The sequence below is a fragment of the Hakea prostrata genome, chromosome 11 (genome assembly GCF_041222555.1).
Source record: "Hakea prostrata isolate BN-2017 chromosome 11, UWA_Hpros_2, whole genome shotgun sequence".
In the NCBI taxonomy this organism is placed as follows: domain Eukaryota; kingdom Viridiplantae; phylum Streptophyta; class Magnoliopsida; order Proteales; family Proteaceae; genus Hakea; species Hakea prostrata.
Genome location: NC_142610.1, coordinates 409,542 through 426,215, shown reverse-complemented (window position 1 = coordinate 426,215; position 16,674 = coordinate 409,542).

The following is a 16,674-nucleotide window of genomic DNA, read 5'->3' as shown; positions in this document are numbered from 1 at the left end:
ACTTTCATTATTTTTAAAGCAAATTGCACTGGCACCCCAAAACGGAGGCCTTAAAACACTCACACCCCACTTTATGTTTGAAAAACACAGAGACCCCAAAATTGGATTTTCATTGGATATTTTTGTCAAATTTATCACTGAAAACAGTTAAATCATTATTTATTTTCAAAAATCTCCCTATAAACAGTGTATGAAAGGTTTTCAGTTACAAATTGGACAAATATATCCAATGAAAATTCAATTTTGAGTGTTTTAAGGCCTCCGTTTTGGGGTGCCAGTGCAATTTGCTCTTATTTCTATGTCTTCTATCATACGGTTTTGGGTTGTCAGAGATGGCCCTATTAACATCATTTTTGTCACTGTTTGGTATCAATAAAAACAGTATCATGATTCAGGACTTAACAATAGCCTGGAGAAACCTGTGTATTTGTTTATTTCTACTTCTGCCTCTAGGACAAACTGGTTGGTTATTAACAGAGTGAGATGGTTGCTCTATATTTTGCATCGCAGTCCAAAGTCTATGGAGGACAATGGCAAGTCTTCACAGTCACAGTCACGGTCAAAATATCTACTTTTCTCTTTGCTTCTAAAAGAAAGATTGTTGGATATCTGTCCTAACAAGTGAGATGTTTTTCATGTTTCAGGGAAAAATCTATGGAGGAGGATAAGGTGGAGGCTCTGCAGACGAATTATAGCTTTGATGCGACACAGTCATCCATTGGAAAACTTGTAAGCGTTTCTTGCCATATTATTGAATGTTTTTTACCATTGATGTAGAGATATATAATAATTGCTCGATTGGAATTGCAGTCTGAAGAACTGTATTCAGATGATTTTGGTGAAGATGTGTATGCCATTCCAAAATTGTTGCCACCTTCACACAAGAACCCTCTCGGTGGATGTTCCCTTGCCAATTGAAACCTGATGAGAGTAGCGAGGATTAGGGCACTAGTTAATACTGCAAGCATTGAATTGGCAACAGTGAGATGTTCTTCCCACTTATCTGTTTCTAAAAGAAATATGGTTGGATATCTGTCCTAACAAGTGAGATGTTTTTCATGGTTCAGGGAAAAATCTATGGAGGAGGATAAGGTGGAGGCTCTACAGACGAATTATAGCTTTGATGCGACACAATCATCCATTGGAAAACTTGTAAGCGTTTCTTGCCATATTATTGAATGTTTTTTACCATTGATGTAGAGATATATAATAATTGCTCGATTGGAATTGCAGTCTGAAGAACTGGATTCAGATGATTTTGGTGAAGATGTGTATGCCATTCCAAAATTGTTGCCAGCTTCACACAGTAACCCTCTGGTGGATGTTCCCTTGCCAATTGAAACTGATGAGAGTAGCAGGATTAGGGCACTAGTTAATACTGCAGCATTGAATTGGCAACAGTGAGATGTTCTTCCCACTTATCTGTTTCATTGGATGATCAAATTATTGTGACTTTTTCTTAATGTATTCTTTACTGTCTTATATTTTTTCTGATTTCCAATATCTGAAATTTTAAACTGTATTTGTAGAAAAACTCAAGAGGATGTCTACTCTGGTAAGGGTAATGGAAGAGGCTCAGGTGGAAGAATGATTGGAGGCTTGGGTTATGGAACTTTCTCATCTACCATGTATCTCTGTTTAATCAATAATGTTTGTTATTATTTTGTATAAATACTATCCGTTGTATGAATTCTGAGTATTATGACCTGTTTATAATAGGCCGGGCTGGGATGGATCAGATGGCACCTCCACCAGGCTATGTATGTCATAGATGCAAAATAGCTGGTATGTAAATGTTTTTTATTGTTCAACTTTCACCACCATCTGAATTTATGGATAATTTATGCAATAAAACTCATTCATTATTTTCTCTTCACTTGCAGGGCATTTAATACATGATTCCCTACAAATGGTGACCCCAACGATGACTTTAAAAGATTGAAACGCACATCTTATCCAGTTATTGTGAATGAGTAAGCTATTATGTTTTACGTGAAGCATCTTGTTCCTTAGCTTTTCATGACTGTTTATTACTTGTTCAAAGGCATGGAGATTGACTACTCTCTTGTAAAATAGGGCTGCTTTTGAGAAGGAAATTGGACTGTTCAGTTCCATCAAATCTGTCACCGAACTTCCACCGGAACTCCATTGTCCTATTTGCAAGGAAGTAATGATAGATGCTGTGCAAACAAGGAAGTGTTGTTTTCAAAGCTTCTGTGATAAATGTAAGTGGTCTCAATTTTTGATAAGCTACTATTCTTCATTCATTGCTTTTCTTTCTGCCATTCATGTTCTCTGATATGATTGACATGGAATTCCAAACAGGTATAAGGAAACACATTCTTTCAAACTCTGTTTGCATTTGTGGGGCTGCAAATGTGCATGCAGATGATCTTCTGCCAAATTTTACCGTTAGGGCAGTTATTGACAGGTTCTTAGGAAATTCTGGTCAGTGAAAATCCAAGGTTTGTGTTTCACTAATTTGCAATTCTAGCTAAGTTTTAACAGAGAAACGGTTATGTGAACCTTGCTGTTTTATTCAGGTTCAGACTCCACTAATTATGAGCAGTGCAAAGTCTTGTCTTCCACTATTTCTTTTGTATCAAGTGGAGATAAGACATCAGCATCAAAAAAGGATGAAACATTATATATAAAAGCAATGACAGATGGAGAAGATGCTATCACCAATGTTCCGCAATCATCTGTGGAGGCAGGGACTGATAGGCCTGTGAATCTGCAAAATCTGCAAAAGGACAACATACTGAAGAAAAAGAAAAAGAAAATCCACTTGCCAGTTAATGGTTAGTTTATTGCCCTTGGTTATTGTGTTTTACCTAAATCATGCTTTATGTGTTCTGACAGTATTTAATAATGTTTCATGTGTTCTAGATATGTACCACCAGTGGAATACCCCTCCAAATCTTATACCTGGAGACTGTGCGATGCCATTTTACCCTTCTGCTTGTCAGTATGGGGCAAACATACCACTTGGAATGGATGGATATATAGCTTATAATCATGGTGCCATATCCCATTCAGGTTATGCTGCTGCTGACTTCAATGTTCCCGTTAGAGGACCCATGTTTCAAGGTTCTCTTGTTGGACTTTCAGATTCTTTGTCACATCAAAGGTATGATTGCTAGTAAAAGTAAAATTTGACATCCCTACAACCTGATATTTTATTTTGGGACTTTGATCAGTTATAGTGGTGTCTTAAAGACAAACTGTAAGGGAGGAGACTCATGATACTGCTGGTCACTTAGCAGTCCCTCCTCTCTGTTTTATTATGTGAATTCTTGTCAAATTTTGCCTTCCTATGAACAGAAAAAACAACCTTATTCTGTTGCTCTTACCTGGAGAGTTATAACTATAAAATTGTTTTCTTACCTAACCATTGTGCAATTCAATTAATATATACAGGTTCCCATGAACTTTCATTGTTGAGCTGTTTTAAACCCTCAATTCATATTGTCCCACATATGTTAGCTTTCAAGTCTGATATAATTTATTTTGCAGTTATCCTTGTTATAGCTTTAGAAGTACTGATATTGTTGCTTTTCCTTTTAAGATGCAATTTCATTTCTTGCTTGCTTATTATTTTGAGTTGCTTCATTGTCGTAGTTTTGGGGTCTCAGAGCATTCACACCACAGCAATCAGTTCCACCAAACTAAGAAGTCTAGTAAAGAGCAAGATGGAAGGCTCTTCTAATATCAAAATCATGACCATCATCATAGCAAGGCTGCAACAAATAGGAAACGGAAGAGTGTTGAGTTATCTAGTACAACCTTCGATGGACAAGATTTAAGCAAGAAGGAGCTGCTTCACAGATAGGCTGATAATCCCAACAAGAAGAAAAAGCTGTTGTGTTCGGCAGAAACACTTGTGTCTTGTGGCCAGACAGACTGCAGAAGCACCCTCAATGGTGACTGTAGTGATAATGATTATGACGATGATCGAAATTTCAAAAGGAAGTCCTCGTGGTATCAATCATCACGGTCCTTTCAAGAGAGATCAATCCCAGTATGAACCAAGGCTGCTATAAGTGAAAAAACAGTATGATGCCTACTTGAAGACTGGCATTTTAACTGGAAAGACCTGATGTGCATATAAAGCGGATTGTCGCTTTTTCTTTTCCTTTTTCCTTTGGGTGGGGGGCTAACTGATGATGATTCTTGTTACATCTGTTTTAAGTTGCCACTGTAAAGAAACATTTGTATGTACGTTAGAACTGTAAAGAAACATTTGTACTGATTTTTTAAATGATAATGAAAGATGCTTTGGATTCACAATTTACTTCCTTTTTTTTAACAAGGCATTCCTTTTTTTTTTTTTTCTTCCTTTTCTGTGATGTTTGATATGCTGTTTTGGGGGGATCATTATGATCAGGTTCCTAATTCATATTCATGCTGATCTGGATTTAAACATTAGGGATCTACACACAAATTTTGTGTCAATCCAGATCTAGACCAGAGTCAGTTTAGACAAACAATCAGGATCCTGATTTTCGAGTTCTGCACTTGCAAAATTTTAACTTGCTATTTGGTGCTTGATCTATAATTTAATCGAATGAGAGCTGGCATAGTAGTTAGGTGGAATATTGATCACTCATGATGGAAACCCTGGTTTGTTGTCAACCTTTTGCTGTATTAATTCAGAATAGAACCCTGAAACCCCATCACCTGAAGACAAGAAATTAAGTTTCTTATCATATTTTGTTCTGCCTAATGTTCTAACTGGTTTTCAGTCAATCTGAATATGTTTCCCAAACGATCATAAGATTCAATAGGCCGGTTTAAGTTGCAGTTGACAAAATATATAGATACATCATAATAATGCATAAAAAATTCTCCTTACACCGTTAAGCCAAAATTGAACTGCAACTTTGAAGCCAAAGAGACAATCAGTAGACCTGTGGGGGTCTCCTTCCACTCAAGGAATTTGTGGGAACGGAGACAACAAAGGATTCATAAGGGTTGTCAGGGATTAAAATCCTCTCCAGTCTTCAGCATAAGAATGTGGCAGAACCATCTGAAAAATACCCTAAGATAGGTAGAGGACTAGCCACTAACCTTGTGGGTCTCTAGTTTTGGAATAGGCAAATTAACTATGGGAATTGAGTTTTAAAATGGCATGTTATGACAGTGAAATCTTCATTGCACCTCACTGGCAGGTCAATGTGCTGGAGTGGATTTTAATCCTTTCTGTTGGTAATACATCAAAAGTAATTCAATTCAATTAATTGATGGGGGGAAAGATTCCTTACCTGGATTCGCTTTCCTTTACTTGAAGTATTCGCAGCGGAAGTCTAGATCCACGTTCTCGTTCCACCACCAAAGATTTACCGGCGAGATTCCACAATCACAGGGAAAGGGAATAATATCCACAACCCAAATGCCGTGGATTAATGGAATGAAGATCAAAAACTAGGAAAGAAAAATTTCTAAGCCTGCGAGTCTAAGAGAGAGGGAGAGAGAGATGGAGCCGCCGTTTCTCAGAGATTCGCTCGTTCGAATGAATCACTCAGTTACTTACTCACTAATGCAGTGGTTACCAAAATATATAACCCTATTTTGTAACCGCCCTAATAGTGAGTTTCCAATATTGCCCTTGGGCATTTAATTTATTAATCAAATCAATAAATTCCAACAGCTCCCACTTGCACAAGGGCAAGTGTTAATCTTTCAATGTGTCCCAGACACACTTGTATATCCTAGATATATACATTCAATCTCTCTGCTATGTATCCCAGATACATAGACATCTTGTGTCCCAGACACACATGCATATCCCAGATATACATATTCAATCTCTCTGCTATGTATCCCAGATACATAGACCTCGTGTCCCAGACACACATGCATATCTCAGATATACATATATATTGATCTCTTCATTATGTATCCCAGATACATAGACCACCTGTGTCCCAGACACTAATATCCACAAGTCATACTGGCAAAATGGGTTGTGCGACCGGTGATATACCTGCACGCGTGAGCCCCAAACTAGAAACCTTCCCAGAAGGCCAGAATGGCACATCACTCATAAAAACAAATCAAATAAGCATTAGTATAACACAGTGTCCTAGGTTTATTCAAACTCACCAGACTAAAGGTATCTCGATCCCTCTGAGAGATCACCTTCTTGTCCTTAAAATGTTCACTACTGTAACACATACAGTTGGCGCCAGCAAACACTTTTTAGGGTGCAGTTGAATCAAACCTTTCCTTTCGCCCCAGACCATCACTACACTTAGGATTGACTCATTTCCCGGTAGTGCCCCTTTAGGTCGAATCTATCATGACCATAGGTAATACCCCAAAGTAGCCACATCAACCCTTCGTTTCATGATGTCGTCGAAAGTCACTAAGAACACTAATGGACCATAAGGTCCCGGGACTCACACAATGAGAGGAGCAGGGATCCATCCTCTCATTTCCAATGATCGCTAAGCACACATAGTATGATATATGTGCTATGGTGGAGCATTCTATATACAATAGAACGTATGTCCATCTCAACACCATACAGGTCTTAGTCTAGTCGCAACCTCTTGCGCCTAACCCGAGTTTCTTTATTGTCGCCACCCTAGCGCCACATAAAGTACTCGCACCTTGCTCCTATAAGCAACATGAATAGTGGGAACATTCATGTCGATTCTCTTTACAATAGAGAAACTCATCTTGATTCCAAATCAAGGCGACATCATGATTATGAATTGACCTACACAAAGTCATTCACAATCCGTCTCATCTCTCGCTCGCCTCCAAGGCGCCGAGAGGCGAATGCTCGTGTGAGTGAGCCATTCTCTTGCCTATTGACATATATTGTTTTATGCTAGAAGAAACACAATCACACAGAAAGTGAATAAAAAAATGCTGGAATGAACTCATATTATTCATTAATAAGAAAGTCTCAGTACAAAAATAAGTCACAATCTACGCAAGCCCAATGATTTTACATGAGAAATAAAAACATCCTTGGCTATAGGTTTGGTAAGAGGGTCAGCTACCATCTGACTAGTAGATATGTGCTTAAGTACAACTTTCTTCCTTGATGTAATGTCTCTAACAAAGTGATATCTCAACTGTATATGTTTGGTCTTCCCATGATACTTGGGGTCCTTGACATAGCTAAGAGCTGCCGTACTATTACAATAGACAAGGGCAGCCTCTTTGGATGTCATCACAATCCCAGTATGTCGAAGGAATCTTCTCAACCAAACAGCCTCTTGAACCGCAGCTGAGCATGCCACATACTCTGCTTCCATGGTCGAGAGGGATATACAAGCCTGCTTCTTGCTACACCATGAAATGGCCCCGCCATTCAGCAAGAAAGCATATCCAGAGGTTGATTTGCGCTCATCGATGTCTCCATCCCGATCGGCATCACTATAGCCAACTAACCGCAAATCCGATCCTTGGTAACACAACATGTAGTTACTCGTTCCTCCGAGATATCTCAATATCCTCTTGATCGCTTTCCAAGTGCTCTATGCCCGGGTTTGATTGGTATCGACTAACCAAACCCACCGCATAACAAATATCCGGCCTAGTACACATCATAGCGTACATATGGCTACCCACCGCACCGGAATATGGAACTCTTTCCATCTTGGTTTTCTCCTCCTGGAGTCTTAGGATCCATATCAAGGCTCAAATGCAAACCCTTCTCCACTGGAGTATCAATTGGTTTGCAGTTGTGCATCTGGTATCTCGTCAAGACATTGTCAATATAGGTCTCTTGAGATAAACCCAATAATCTCTTTTGCCTATTTCTGACAATCTTGACACCAAGCACATAGCTTGCTTCACCCATGTCCTTCATATCAAATACGGAGGACAACCATTTCTTAATGTTTTCCAATAGCTCCTTGCTATTGCTAGCCATAAGTATGTCATCTACGTACGGTGTCGAATGACATAATTATTATCGGATCTCTTGGTGTAAACACGGTGGTCTTCCTCAAGCATGGAAAAACCATTTTCCATCATAGCTTGGTGGAAGCGCACATTCCACTGTCTAGATGCTTGCTTTAAGCCATATATGGACTTCTTAAGCTTGCACACTTTGCGCTCAAGTCCATGTGCTTCAAAGCCTTGAGGTTGATCCATATAGATCTCTTCCTCAAGTTCTCCATTGAGAAAAGCAGTTTTTACATCCATCTGATAAAGCTCCAAGTCCAACTGAGCAACAATGCCTAGTATGAGGCGAATTGAGGCAAACCTAACCACAGGGGAAAAAGTTTCCTTATAATCAACGCCCTCTCGTTGGGTGTAGCCCTTAGCCACTAAACGAGCCTTGAATCTCTCAATAGATCCATCCGCCTTTCTTTTGATCTTGAGAACCCACTTGTTCCCAATCGCCTTCCGGCCTGGCGGCAAGTCAACCAAGTCCCAGACATGATTAACTTTCATCGACTCCAACTCTTCCTTTATTGCTTTTAACCATTCCTTTGAGCTTGACCCCGCAAGAGCTTCCTGCACGCTCTTTGGTTCAAGCTCATCGACTGAAATCATCTCACAGTCGATCTCTTCAAGAGTTACCATGTAGGCTTCATCCTCTAGTTCGAAACGTCGACGAGGAACTAGCCCGCGCCCACTACGGTGCAAGTGCATGTCAGATTGCTCACCGTCTAAGGTAGCTATCACATCTGCACTCCCACTCCCACTAGGATCTCTCCGGATGAACCCCGGGTTCATTATCCGGAATCTGAATCCCTGGAGTGACAAGACCACTATCTTGTATCTCAAAGAATTCCGATGATTCTTTGTTAACTCCTGAAAGAGATGGAAAATCATTCTCCAAGAATGTTGCATCCCTAGACTCAAGTTCCGTTCTCCTCTCACTCTCATCTAGTCCAATGAAGACATGGCCCTTTGAGGGTTCAGAATATCTCACAAAGATACACTTTCTTCCTCTGGGTCCAAGCTTTCCATATTGGTGAGAAGTAGAGTGAACATATGCTACACATCCCCATGCGCGCAAGTAACTCAAATCTGGCTTCCTTCCGGTCCACAACTCATATGGTGTGGAAGGAACCGATTTGGTTGGAACTCGTTGAGGATATAGGCCGCAGTCAAGCAAAGCATCTCCCCAATAAGAGATGGGTAGATTTGCCTGCGCCATCATGGATCTCACCATGTCTAGCAAGGTTCTATTCCTCCTCTCAGCAACCCCATTTTGCTGTGGAGTCCTTGGAATAGTAAGTTGTCTAGATATCCCCTTTTCGTCACATAACCCTTTGAACATATCGAAGAGATACTCTCTTCCTCTATCCGTTCTAAGAGTTTTAATCCTTTTATCTAACTGATTCTCAACCAAGCTCATGAATTTCTTAAAACATTTTAGAGCTTCTGACTTATGAGAAATTAGATAAATGTGACCATACCTTGTATAGTCATCTATGAATGTGATGAAATAAGACTGTCCTTTTCTAGTATGCACATTCATGGGTCCACACACATCTGAATGGATAAGTTCTAAAGGAAAAGAGGCTCTCAAAGCCTTTTTAAATGGTTTTCTAGTTGCTTTTCCTGCTAGACATGACTCACAAAGTTGGCAAATCGGATAGTGAACCTTGGCCTAAGAGACCTTCTCTTGCCAACCTGTTCATCCTATCTAAGCCAATATGTCCTAGTCTAGCATGCCACAAATTAGAATCAATACACACAAGTATTTTGGCAAACAAAAACATTACTAGAATTAAATGAATAATCAATTGTATCCAATACAATGAAACCATTATCAAGAAAACCATAACCATAAACCGTATCACCCAGATACAAAACCAAAGAATTGTTTTCAAATACAATTCTAAAACCATGTCTTAAAAGATAAATAACGAAACAAGATTTCGCCGAATGTCCTGGAGCATACAAAGACATCATGGAGTAATGACGTCGGCCACCTTGCAAAACTAATTTGCATGTGCCTATGCCATGAACCTCCACGCTTGAGCTGTTCCCCATCGTTATCCTTTTGCTTCCTCTTGGAATACGACGGTATTCCACGAAGCTCGAGCGTTCCCTTGTTATGTGTTCTGTCGCACTTGAATCAACAATCCACAAAGGATTTAGTTCAGCAAGCATAGTAGAACTTGTTACATAACAAGATGAGGTATAACACACAAGACATACCTCTTGCTCGGTGCAATCACGAGCAAAATGACCAGGCTTTCGGCACTTGAAGCAAATCAAAGCTGATTTCTTCTTGCCAGCACTAGTCCCCCTTGAACGCTTGGGCCCACTCTTGTTTTTGTTCCCACCCGGTTACTTTGCTTGGACCGCTGAGGTTGAGCTTTCTCTCTCTTGCGCTTGAAGCCCCGCACCCTTACTAGTGCTAGCTTCAGCAAGCAAATACATCGGTTTGAGGGTTATCGGCCAACATCCGATCCTCATCAAGCTCAAGGTGCTTGGCAGCTTGATCGAAAGTCTTGACGTCATCGGCATGAGTCAAGAAGATCTTCATATGCTCCCAAGTCTTTGGCAATGACCCGATGACTGCGGAGACTTGCTCCTCATCGGTCTTCGGCGCCCACATGCGCTCAACTCACTAATCATGTTAGACATGATGGTTATATGCTGCCTCATGGTGTGACCCGGCGCATCTTATAACCGTCAAAAGTGAGTCCGAGCTGGCGGCCTCTTGTGGTGGAAGTCCCTCCATACTGGAACTTCACAGCCTCCCACAAAGACTTTGCAGTCCTATGCTTCTCATAACGAAGCATCAGGTCATCCCTCATGGAGCTCAGGATTGTAATCCTGGCTACCCGGTCTTTCCTCTTCCAAGCATTGTATATATCAAGGTCCCTGCGATGCTGTGCAGTGGTACCTTCCTCAGGTGGGTTCATGGTCTGGTTTATGGTCTCTAGCATATCCTGCTCTTCCAGAGATATTGCACCTTTCGGTGCCAGAGGTCATAATTCCTCTCATTCAGCTTATCTCCTTTAGTGAGGTCAGCAACAATGCTCTTGGTAGCAGCCATTTTTTCTAGAGATATTACATACAAGAATGAGTTCAATAAATCTAGCATAAAACACAACTCATGCAACAAAAATCACACTAGCATAGTCAACCTATGGGATAAGCACTTAAACCAAAAGAGATGCTAAAAAAACATTCAATCAAATTCTCATGCAAACCCACATAGACTTATACACTAACTTCATTCTGTGCAAGAAACATGATCGATAGACCCATAAATAAAATAGTTTTATTAAAATAAAACATGCAATCATGTTAAAGCTATGAGGTGGTTCACACAGAACACTTCTACCTCATTAGCTCCCACTAGGCCCCAATAGGCCCTCAATGCCCAAACAGCACACAGATTGTCGGGCCATTGGTGTCCAGTAAGTTAGAAATACATTCTGAACTGGACAGACCAATATCCAAAAAAATCCATCTCCCAGACGGACTGCCGTCTACCCAGACGGAATTCCGTCTGCCTTTTATGCCCAGACGGATGACCGTCTCGCCGCACGGAAATTCCGTCTGGCATTCTGTGACCAAACTGATGACCGTCTGGCCCAGACGGATGACCGTCTCCCAGACGGAAATTCCGTCTGGGTCACTGTGACTACTCTGATAATAGACGGACGACCGTCTAGTCAGACGGTCGTCCGTCTGGTCCACAGTGACCAAAAACGGTGATTTTTTCAATTTTTCTTGAACAAAATTTTTTTTCAAAAAAAACGGAAAACACCTTTTTTCACCCAAAAAATCATCCAAAAAATACATGAAAAAATCCAGCATTAATTATTAAACAAAAATAATTATCATCATGGATTATCAATTCATGCAAATCTTTAATAGGGAAATTCACAAGGATCCTCCCACTCGGATCCGAACCCAAAACATAAAGGTTTTCAAAAACCCTATCAATTCTCCCATGGGTTTCGTATTAAACCCTTGATCCTCCCATTGGATCCATACAATAAAATTAAACAATGGGGAGGAACAAAAAAACGTGGGAACCAATGGCTCTGATGCCAATGTTGGTAATACATCAAAAGTAATTCAATTCAATTAATTGATGGGGGGAAAGATTCCTTACCTGGATTCGCTTTCCCTTACTTGAAGTATTCGCAGCGGAAGTCTAGATCCACGCTCTCGTTCCACCACCAAAGATTTACTGGCGAGATTCCACAATCACAGGGAAAGGGAATAATATCCACAACCCAAATGCCGTGGATTAATGGAATGAAGATCAAAAACTAGGAAAGAAAAATTTCTAAGCCTGCGAGTCTAAGAGAGAGGGAGAGAGAGATGGAGCCGCCGTTTCTCAGAGATTCGCTCGTTCGAATGAATCACTCAGTTACTTACTCACTAATGCAGTGGTTACCAAAATGTATAACCCTATTTTGTAACCGCCCTAATAGTGAGTTTCCAATATTGCCCTTGGGCATTTAATTTATTAATCAAATCAATAAATTCCAACACTTTCATTTGATGTTATCATCGCCTCAGAAACTTCAAATTTCAATTCCAAAGAAAAAAAGTCCAAAGAAAAAAAGCAAGCTATGGAAATACTCCGATAATCACATACACCATTATTCACTTATATGAATCATATAAGTAGTAGTGATGTGCATGTTTGTTAATTGAATGCCTTACTAGAAAGAATGACTTGAAGTTCGTCAATCATGTCACAAGTTGCTTCATACTCAACAATCAGGCAAAGAAAGAAATAATATATTTGAAATTTTTTGTCGAAAGGACTCTTCTGTTGGGAATTGTGATCATGAGCAACGCTTAGAAAGGGACATAAGTGCAGAAATTTCTATGTTGTCATTTTGGTACAAGTGCTGCTCAGGGTTGTTATGTCACCTACTTAGGAAGGGATCTATGGGCTCCCACTCAGGTTCATGGAGATGGAATCAACTTTCTTATTTAGAAGACCAACTTGTTTGAAGTTTTATCATTGACAAGCCTATATCATTTAGCTATCATAAGGGGTTTTGCAAAAGCATCTCTATGTGAAGTTCAATACTTTTCAATTAGCCTTTAGGGCACCAAAGGGTGGAATATTACTGATGTTGTCTTTCCTTATCATTAGTAGCACAGAGCCAATGCCCTGCTTTTGAGAGTAGTTAACCTTTTTTGTCCTGAGGTTTGAGACTGACAAAACATAAACTCAACGCAAAAATTTTCATTTTTGCAGCTGAAAACCTCAAAATGTGCGGATTTGATAGCCACCAGAAGAGAATTCAGCAATTATGAAATTCCATGGATGTGGTATTTTTTTTAGGGTACATGTAGGCAATAAGTCAAACCACTCTAACTCCCTTTCAGAACACAGAGGACAACTTGATTTAAATTGCTTGAAAAAAAAAAAAAAAAAAAAAACAGACCTATTTGCCAACATGCAGATGCTACAGTTACTGTCTGACCCAAAAAACAAAGTCATTCCTTGTTGCCTCTATAACTTTGGTTATGCTAATTGACACTCTAGTTAAGGGATGCATGAAAGCCAAAACCTAGTCGATACAATCGTATGCGGCAACTCAATGGGATTTAAGATGTGTAAGACATGTATTGTGGTATTGTGGGAGGAATGAAGGAGAGTCATCCAAAAGTTTCTGGAAAGAATATGAACTCTGAGAGCAAAAAAAAGCTACTGCACCAAAAAATATAGGGTGCGATTCTGGGTCAAAGGAATTGGAGTTCTTTGATCATAAAAGAAAATAAGGATATTTGGGCTATAAACGATCATAACTATAAATTAAAATCATAAAAGATGAGCATTAGATAATTTACCATAATTATATTGACTATAATGGATTTAGACACAGGAGGTGTCTCTTTGCGTTCCCTTTCTCTTTGATTTACCTTGTGTATCTTTTAGATTATTTCTACACTTTCAAATCGAGGAATTATACAGTGATTGAGGTTTAGGATTAGCTTCTCTATTTGGAGAATTCGCAAAACAAAGGAGAGTATTTTATTATCAATTATCCATTTGGTATTCGATCCCTCTATTTATAATATTTTCTCTTAACCCTAATTCCTTAATTATAGTTTTAATTAGACTCAATTAAATGAGGAAAATCATAGGGTACTGCTTAAACTCAAATAAATAGAGGTTAGTCATCCTGAACTACGTAACCATTTTGCCGCCACCTATGGCACAAATTGTAGTGAAAACATTTGTTGGAATATGCTCTTTGAGCATGAGTGAATAATAATCTGGTCTTTACCAAAAAAAAAAAAAAAAAAGAATAATAATCTGGTCCTTTATGATTATACACACACCACAGATCGTCAACCAAAATTGTTGTTTTGCCTTTCATCAGTAATTAGAGCAGCCGGAGTTCCATTAGGCCAACACACTCAAATTTGAAAACAACCGACAGGGTTTTATTTGGAATCACAATACGCTCAAGAACAGAAAGGAAGTTTGGAAAGAATGAGATGAAAATGAAGGATTGAAGGAGATTGATCATTAGCTTAAATACCAAGTTGGAGGAGGAGAACAGGGAAGCCTGATAGAAACAAAAGGGAAAAGACACATAACAAGAAAGTTGCTTTTCTTTGGGAGGTGGGAGAACACAAAATCCACAAGCATCTGAAGCCACAACCAATATTTCATCTATTTAATATGTTAAATTGTATTGGGTCGGGTCATAACCCGTACCTAAGTAGAGAGGGTAAGGCGGTGGAAATAAGCCTATAAATTGTGGATCATTGTAAAACCCTAAACTTAATGAAAACTAAAGTAGCCTCCTTTCTCCCGTGGACGTAGGCCTCTGGCCGAACCACGTAATTTTTTCTTGTTCCTTCCAGATCTCACATCTTCTTCATTGATTTCATTGATTTTATATTGATTATACAATTAACATGGTATCAGTCAAGGTTCTCGATCTATCCCCTCTTTAGCTGTTGCAAATTTGATTTGTTAAATCAGTTTTCCATCATATATGTTATTCGGCCGGGGAGTTCGTACTTCGTGACGAGAGTTTTGCGCTGTTCGTACACCTGTTCCACGTTTTTCTCTAGCCAAATCAGATTGAATTTCATTCAAATCAGATAATGGAAGTCCTGGAAGCCCTCAACCTTCTGCTAATCTATCTGGTGAGTCTATTTGTTGTTCCTCTATTTTTTCATCTCATTGGATCATTGATACAGGTGCCATCAATCATATAACCCACTCTTTGCATCTTTTAAATAATATTAAACCTTATGCTAATTCTAAACCTATTCGTCTACCCAATGGTACATCTGTCCCAGTGACTCACAAAGGGACTGCTCTCTTATCTTCTTCTATTCAACTTCATGATGTGCTTTATGTTCCTGATTTTCATTATAATTTATTGTCTATCAGTCAACTCACCAAATCTCTGCATTGTGCTGCTATTTTCATTCATGATTTTTGTGTTTTTCAAGACCTCACCACGAAACGGGTGATTGGGAGTGGTGAAAAGCATGCTGATCTCTACTCTTATTGTGCTCATGGTCACTTTGCTCCCTTTGTTTCCCAAACTTCACATAATTTTGACATGTGGCATTGGCGACTAGGGCATCCTTCTCATTTTCCTCACAATTTTTATCTCAAAATAATTTTGATGTTACCATTTCACTTCAACATTGTGATATTTGTCCTCTTGCTAAACAATCATGTTTACCTTTTCCAATGCATGTTAAACGGACTAATTGTCCTTTTTCTCTTTTACATTGTGACATATGAGGTGATTTTTCTATTGCTTCTTTTTCTGGTGCTCATTACTTTCTTACCATTGTTGATGATTATTCTCGCTGTACTTGGATTTTTCTTATGCGTCACAAGTCTAAAACTCAATGTCTTCTTAAAATTTTTATTGCCATGGTAAAAACACAATTTAATTACCTTGTCAAGAAAGTTCGTAGTGATAACGATCTTGAGTTTTTTTTTTTTTCTTTTTCTCTCTCTCTCTCTTCTTACTTTAATGAGTTAGGCATAATTCATGAATGTAGTTGTGTTGCTACTCCTCAACAAAATAGAGTCGCTGAACGTAAACATCGACATATCCTTGAGGTTGCTCGAGCTTTACGTTTTCAAGCACATCTACCTTTAACTTTTTGGGGGGAATGTGTTCAAACTGCAGTTTATCTCATTAATCGTCTTCCTACCCCCTTGTTAAAGGGTAAAACTCCAAATGAGCTTGTGACTGGTGTTTCACCTAAGTATTCTCATCTTTTTTGTTTTTGGTTGTTTATGTTATGCTAAGAATTTAACTCCTCATCAATCTAAGATTTCTCCACATGCTATTCCAGGGATTTTTGTTGGGTATCCATATGGGTAAAAGGCATATCGTATTTACAACCCTGTCACTCGTAATATTATCTCATATTTCATGAGATGATATTTCCATATTAGCATGCTACCTTCTCTCAATCCATTCCTTCTCCCCACTCCTCTTCCCCACCTGTCCTTCCTTGTCCTGCAATTGATGATCCCATATCCCCTCCTCATCCTACTCCACCCCCTCTTTCCCACCTGTCCTTCCTTGTCCTGCAATTGATGATCCTGTATCCCCTCCTCATCCTACTCCACCCCCCTCTTTAATAGAATCACACTCTGAGGATCCTAGAGTCCCTTTTCGTCGTAGTACTCGTCCTATTCGCCCTCCTCCTCACCTCCAAGACTTTCAGTGCAATGTTGCTTCACTACCTTCTTGTCCTTATCCACTCAAT